This window comes from Macaca fascicularis, chromosome 5, assembly GCF_037993035.2.
Source record: "Macaca fascicularis isolate 582-1 chromosome 5, T2T-MFA8v1.1".
Classification (NCBI taxonomy): Eukaryota; Metazoa; Chordata; class Mammalia; order Primates; family Cercopithecidae; genus Macaca; species Macaca fascicularis.
Window position 1 is genome coordinate 134,142,787 of NC_088379.1, and position 7,743 is coordinate 134,150,529.

At 44.0% G+C, this 7,743-nt stretch overlaps 1 pseudogene; it reads right to left on the reverse strand.

Moving 5' to 3' along the window:
• Positions 1-3,254: 3,254 nt before the first annotated feature.
• On the reverse strand, positions 3,255-7,142 carry LOC102139261 (zinc finger SWIM domain-containing protein 5-like; annotated as a pseudogene).
• Positions 7,143-7,743: the final 601 nt, after the last annotated feature.

The following is a 7,743-nucleotide window of genomic DNA, read 5'->3' on the forward strand; positions in this document are numbered from 1 at the left end:
TCTTGAGAGTCCTTCAGGTGTATTTTGCATGTTAAAGATGTTTAACTAATAATTATAAATTCGGTTCAGTAGAGTAAATGACACTGAGTGGGTATCATAACTCAAAAGCAGTTGTGTGCAAGTTATGATAATTCCTTTTTCTCTTATTCCTCCTTAACTATAGAGAATTAAGTTTCATATCTTGAATAGCACATATTTTATCCAGAAATGAAAATATGCCTCTGTTCTGTAAATATGTTTTTACCAAGTTTTCAAAAATCACATCATAGCCTAACTCTAATCCAGACTTACATGGGGATAGGAAAATTGAGGGCTTTGGAATGACCTTTTTCTGTCATTCTTTAGGTTTACGGTGTCATATCAAATACGGTGTCATATCAAATATTCTTGTAGAAATTCATGATAGCTTCTTTTAGTGACTAAAAGTTTTTAACAATCATTTCATCTTCCTTCTTTTTTGTTCTTTTACAGATGTTTTAATTTACTTCTCTGTTTTATTTGATTTAAATAATCTTAAGCTCTTCAGTTCAGATTTTCTAAAAACTCCCCCCAAACCAGACACAAATATGAATATTAATTGTAATTATTTATTGACTACTAAACGACTTGAAAACAATCTTAAAAATTGCTTATAAAAATCACACATCTGTTTACAAAGGTAAGCTATGATGAAGAAATATTTACCAAAAAGAACACGCACGCTTAAATTTATTTTAAACATGCATCAAATAAATGTTAGAGAGAGATATATATATATTTTTTATACATGTACATTTATTTAATATGTATACACAGGAGCCTTCAGAATGATGACCCAACCTCCCAGTGAGGCACGGAATCTTATATACCATCTTAAAGTAGTATAGAAAGGATGTTGGCTCAGAGCATGGCTGAAAACAGGTAATGTTATATATATTTTATGCAAGATAATGTATTACAAATGCTTGGTATAGACTAGGTACTGTGTAAACAACAGTATTTTATATCTATTGAGCACTTACTATTGCCAAGTACTTTATACGCATTTTCTCACTTAATTTTTTGGAACAACCTTATAAGGTGAGTATTTTCATTATCCCTATTTTATAAATGAGGAAACTGAGACTCAGAGAAGTTAAGTAACTTGCCAAAGTTCAGAGAGCTGATAAATGACAGCTGAGACTCTAGCACAGGAAGCTGTACTAGAGTTCATTCTCATAACTATTACTTATAACATCTTCCTTCTTTCCCTTGATTGTCCAAAAATTATAAATAAAATATTATGTATGATGTTTACAATTTGTCTGAAGTTTATTTCTTGGGAACTGACCATGTTCCCTGTGAAAAAAATTTTAAATACCAAGGTCTCTAGCTTTTGTAAAACTTCATTGTAATACATAAGAGGGACCCACACATTTCAACTGCCTGTAATGTGGGGACACATGATTGTGAAGTAAATGAGATAACCTGACTAGGTTTCACCACAGGTGTCAGCAGCCCTACTGGGCCACCAGATTCTATCCCTATCCTAGCTCTTTCTGGTACCATATGCTAACAGTTTGTGTCAATTTAGTTATTGGGGCTAGGCTTTTGGGTCTTGTGGCTGCTGGCACATCTAAACAGTGTCAGTGGCTCCAACAATCGCCCAGTTAGTTGGCATCCTTTCATGGACTTGATCCAGAAAGATTGGCCACGAGAATACTGGAGACATGGTAACCACCTCCTGCCTCTGTTTTCCCAGATGGGAACATGTATGCAAATATGTATATCCTCATGCAGAAACCCACAGGCCAGTGTGCACATATTCACACAGGTACACAGCCATAGAGCTGACATAGATACACATAAATATGTATGTGCACATACGGACAGGCATGCATAGATATGTCTTTGCACATAAACACATGTACTAAGACATACAGATACACACATAACTGTAGATGAAACCACATACTCTCTAACACAAAGGTGACCACCTGTATGTGCACATACATATTTATGATGTGTATATATGTGAGGATGCATATCTATGTGTAAATGCACTCATGTTTGTGCATGTTTAGTGTGTATTTGTATCTGGGCACACATGAGTGCATATGTGAAAATCTATTTGTGTCTGTGTGTATGCTTGCTATCTATGTATCTGTGTCTTTATAGGTGTAACTGAGTGTATTTCTACATGTAGGGATATCTTTGTATTCGTGTTTGAGGATCTGCATGAATGTGTCCTTTCTTTTTACCAGATTTCTCTTCCCCATTCCTCTTAAATCTCTTACCACCTAAATGTTTGTTCCCCATCTCTGTGCTTCCTCTATTCGTTCTCTCACCAAACAAGCTTCTAAGCACCGGTCTCCCTCTGCCACCAGATTGGCTGCTTTAGGTGCACAGTTCTCTTCTCAGCCTGTATTTGCTTTCTTCCCCTGCCTTTCTACCTCAGGCTTCTTCTGTCTGCTTTTGCCACAGTCTCATTGCTTGCTGACTTGGAGGCTAGGGCTGGTCTGCACTTAGCTTAAGTGGAAAAAAAAAAAAAAAACCTAAACCCAGAAGGGGCCAGCAAATAATTATAGAAGAATATTATGAGCTCAGCGGCTTCCCAGACCTTCATCTTCTCTCTGCACTTGTTTCTCAGTCGCTCATAAGGCTCCTGAAGAGGCAGGAGCAGGAACTTCAGTGTCCTCATAGCTTTGTGAGGCAAAAGTCTAAGTCCAGTTCTGGCCTCTGCCCCTCACCCACCACTGGCTATAAATGCCCTGCCTGCCTATAGGTGGAGGATTCTGCCTAGACTAGACTTGGGATTTTTTTTTCGAACTGGCTATTTTTCTCCGTGGCACCCCCGCTCTTCCACTGCTAACAGCATACACTCTGCAAGGGAAACCTGAGAAATGATTGTGAGTTCTCTTCAGAAAATAAGCATATCTTTTCACCCACAGCTACTTCAAGTGCCCATCAAACAAGAACCAGAATTATAAATAGTTACAACTTTACAATAATTGGCAACACATATACTATAGTATTTACAGCACCATAAAAGCATCTGTTTCTCTGGTTAAGCAGTCCCTGGGACAGAATAGTGTTCTGTGTTTGCCAAGGGAGACAGGGCCAATGCTCAGAACATGCAGGATATAGGGGCAGGAGGTGGCATGTTGTGGAGTCTCTGGTCAATCTGCAGGGCCCAGCTCCTCCATGAACAGTGGGCTGTAGTGAGAAACTTGCCAAGGAAGGCATATCGACTAGAGTTAGACTCTCCCCGTTCTTAGCCCTGTAGTCCTTTGGCCTCAGTCACAGGTGCTCGGAGTCCTTTCAGGGTGGACAAATGTTTCAATGTCCTTGGCCTGTCCTGATCTTACCTGGGGACCCAGGCTGCCCTGGCGGTGAGCTATCTGCTTTCTTAGGCAAAGCACCAGCAGTGTCAGCTTTTTCTTGCCTTTGTAGATCTGTTTGAGGTTGTTGATGAACTGAGCAAATTGCAGGTGGTCATCCTGGGGCAGCAGGAAAGTCTCCAGAGCCTTGCTTAGAAATTCAATGAACTTTCCATAGTGGTGAGAGCTGACGTGTATTAGGCGTGAGTTTGTAGTGCTGATGTAAGTATTGATGGTATCATCGGCATCATTGGCAACTGGCACAATGGAGCTTTGTCAATGGACATGAACTTTCCAGAGCTACCGCGGCCTGGAGTGCCAGCCAGGCCAGGTGCAGTCACTGTGCAGTGTCGCACACAGGATGTCTGGAAGCACTGTGGCGCAGTGCACACTCTTCATCACCAGGGGGATGAGAGCTGCCAGCTCATTCTTGCCCAGTGAGTGGCTGAGGGCACAAGCCCAGAGCACATCATTGATGGCTGTGTGGGTATCCTGGTTGTAGGCCGTAAGATGGGTCATGGCCAGTGAGGCCAGCTTGAAGGCATGGAGCGGGTAGCCATGGAGCCCTGTGTAGTGGGCGATGGTGAACAGCTATGAATGGGTCATGCCACCAGCGTCAGCATCAGTGGCAATCTGCTAGGCTGCCTCAAAGGCAATGTGGTCTTCCTCACAGAGCGTAAGGGCTGACAGGGGCACAGGTCTGTGGATGCTTCATAGCACACTGCAGGGCCAGTGTGTGAACATAGCTAGCCAGTTCCTCCCGCTGTGGATAGTCAAGACTGAGGCGCAGAATAGTGGTGTGGGATACGGCTGTGGCAGCTACAATACTAGTAGCCTCAGTAGAAGTGAAGAGTGTGTACCAGCTCTGCAAGATGCTCACCAGGGCCCACACACCTGTCAGGGAGAGCCTGAGCTCAGCTGTGCCATCTGGGTCCTGATTCAGGTCTGCCCAGATTACCATTTGGGGTTTGAACTTGGCCTGCATAGATGAATTCTCCCTCCTCCTCAGCAACTTTGAGATGATCTGAGGCAAACCAGGGAAAGGGAGCATCCCAGATGGCCAGACCCTGTTTGGGGTCTCTTGCTAACCCTTCCTTCCCTGGTTAGAAGGTTGTAGGTTTCTGCAGGTGCTCTTAGCCTCTCACAAGGATGGAGCAGTGGAGTCTGCGGTTTGCTTGCCCCCAGGCCAGGGTTGGAGATCTGCCAGGGGTTCTAGCTGAAGTGAGGCCTCTCAGGGTAGAGTCTTGTGCTGGGGCTTTGGGCTTTAGAAAGGGTCCTGAGCCTCCAAGTTGTCTGGGGTTGCTCACAAGCATGGACAGGGATGGGGAGGAAACTACCTGGCCCACTACCTCCCAAGGGAGCACTTGAGTATTGGCAGCTGAAAATTCACTGTCTTAGATACGTCTCTGATGAGAGGGTCATAGTTCTGCTGACCTCAGGATATGGTTCACGCAGTGAGAACAGGGCTTGGGTTGGCTGAACAGAGGCCATCATCTCCCACCAGCAGCCACATCCTTTCTTAGGCCATCAAGAATAGGAATATGAAAGTTCAAAGGATTCATTGTCCCATCCCAAGAGTAGGGCCTAGAAATTCCCTTCCCCTGGGGATAGACAGAAGTAGGAGAATCACCCACTTCTGTAGCACAGGTCACCAACCACCGTACCATCTCCTGGCATCTCCAGTTAAGGATCGATAAGGTCATCTGCATCACCTGTAACCCAAGTCCCAGGGCCACAGTGAGCAGGGTGCTCTCAGTACTACTGACAGTGGGAGTAGCAGTCTTGAATGCATTTGGGCCAGTGTGAAGATGAGAAAAGAAGAATGAATGTGCTTTTCTTCTGTATTGCTTCCAGAATTGTTCAGAGTCTCAGTGTCTCTTTTGGCAACAGTCAGCATGGCAGAGGCCAGTTCACACTGCTGTGATACCATATGGTGAGGGTGGGATGTGTCACCTACAGAAGCTGAGTTTTCTCTGTTTTTTTTTGAGACGGAGTTTTGCTCTTGTTACCCAGGCTGAAGTGCAGTGGTGTGATCTCAGCTCACTGCAGCCTCCGCCTCCTGGGTTCAAGCGATTCTCCTGCCTCAGTCTCCCAAGTAACTGGGATTACAGGCATCTGCCACCATACCTGGCTAATTTTTTTTTTATTTTTATTTTTTGTATTTTTAGTAGAGATGGGGTTTCTCCATGTTGGCCAGGTTGGTCTTGAACTCCTGGCCTCAGATGATCCACCCACCTCAGCCTCCTAAAGTGCTGGGATTATAGGTGTGAGCCACTGTACCTGGCCAGAAGCTGAGTTTTCTAAAACAGGTAACCTCATGGCACGTAGGGCTAATTTATAGGACAGATCTGGATCATGAGGCAGCAGAGCTGAGAACAAATACTTGGCAAAGGTCTGCATGGGAACACTCTTTTAGTGGATGACTTCTCCCAGACTGCTCAAAGGGCCCCCTTCCAGCAGTAAGATACACTGTTTGCAGTGTTTGCACTAGCTCATCGTCAACCTGCAGCTCTTGGAGTTGGCCTAGGAGCTGCTCTTCCTTACGGGACACCTTCTCCTGTGCGTAGAGGTCTTCAGGCATTATTGTCTGTTGACCCAGGTTCATCAATGCAACTTCCAGGGTCAATGACAGGTAGGACTTAGTAGTGTTTGGGGAGCCTGCAGCCACAGGTACATGTCGGTACACAGGAGTTCTGCTTTCATTCATATCTGACATCTCCAGATAGCCATCATCATTCAGGCGGCAGGCCTCAGTCAAAGTGAGAAACAGGCAGCCAATGGGATCAGGGGTAGCCTACCTGGCCCTCCAGGTTTGTGATGGTTGTGGTTCCTCTCTGCAACAATTCTTTCTTCTCATGCTTGTAGATTTCCAGTTGCCGCTGTTGCTGCAGCTTCAAAGTATTAATAATGGTGACTGTGAGTCTGAGGGCCTCTTTTGGATAACCATGGGAATGTGAGGCATCAACCTGAGCACAGGCTGTAGGCACATGCTCAAGCCACAGTGGCTGGCTTGGGGAATTAAAGAGTAGTCTTTCACTTTCGTGCTGGCAGACGGGAGCTGTGTAAACATCACTGCTGATTATTTGCTGTAGGTGGCTGTCCTGTCAGTGTAATTCATGACCCTCAATGGCTCTTGTGAATATCGTACGTCTAGGTCTGGATAAGGAGTCTGGGCTGCAAATGGCATTCTGGGGAAGTGCATTGGTGATGTTGGGCAGCTCACGTCCATAGTTTCCATCCTCCAGGGGACAGACATCCAGGTCACTCCACTTCTGCAGCTGCTGTAGCCAGCAGTATTTCTCCTCCAGTTTGCAGTGTGGATTTAAAATTATGCACACCCATAAAGCCCCCAGCTCATTCCAGAGTTGCCTGACTTTGCCTATCAGGCTTGTTCCTTGCTGACTCCAGAGTGTGAGTCATGGATCAGCCATAAACTGCTCAGTTATTAGTATCAGTATCCTTGCTCCACTGGAATCTCTCATCCACAGTATTTCTTGAACCTTGGCAAATATTGAGTTGAGTTGCTTTCCAGAGTCATAGTAAGCCCCCTGGGAGAGAAATAACTTCACTTGCTCTTTCACCTCTTCTTCATCCAAATGCCAACAGTTCTCATTGTCAATGCTGGCCCCAGCTATGGGGTCAGGAGCGCTGTTCACTTGGTTGATTTCTGAGTTGGAGGATAGAATCTCATCTGCCAGTTTCTGTGCAGTAGGAAGAACTTCAGTGTGGTAGTGTGATGTGATTAAATATCCAATGAAATTTTGTAGCTGGTCCCTATTCATGTGGAAAAAGGGTTTCAGAGATAGGAAGACACAAGTTTTTCTCTTCTTAAAAATTAGGAAATAAACAAAAAGTATATTTTCTTTTATTAAAAACTGAGTTTAAAATAATTATGATACTCATAAATACTTATATTTTCCCTTATAGTCTTTACATATTTAAATACTTTGACAGCGTTTTATTTTTATCATCATTACACATGGTTAACTGGTTCACTTGAATAGAAGAAGGGGAAAAAGTTGCTGTTCTGGAGAACATCTTCCCACTTCTGCATAACCCACATTTAACTTCTAAAACATTAATTACATTTGCAGTGAGGCAAACAGAAAGTGTTAGAAGGGCAGTCAAACCTCATGTATTAGGGATAAGCTGGTGGCCTTTGAGAGTGCAGAGAATTATGCTGTCCATTGCATATTATTTTTCATTAATGTCTTTGAAGCAGCTGTAACAATGCAGAGCAGCTGATTCTACCTCCTTTAAACTTTCCCTCTTTCCCCCTTCCAATTGACCCTATGCCTCAGGTCACAAAATTTTTCACTGCCTATTATGGCAAAAATATTTTCACTGGCAATTCCCATGGTGAAGTCCAATGGCAGTGGTTCTCAATTGTACCTCTTAAAACTTA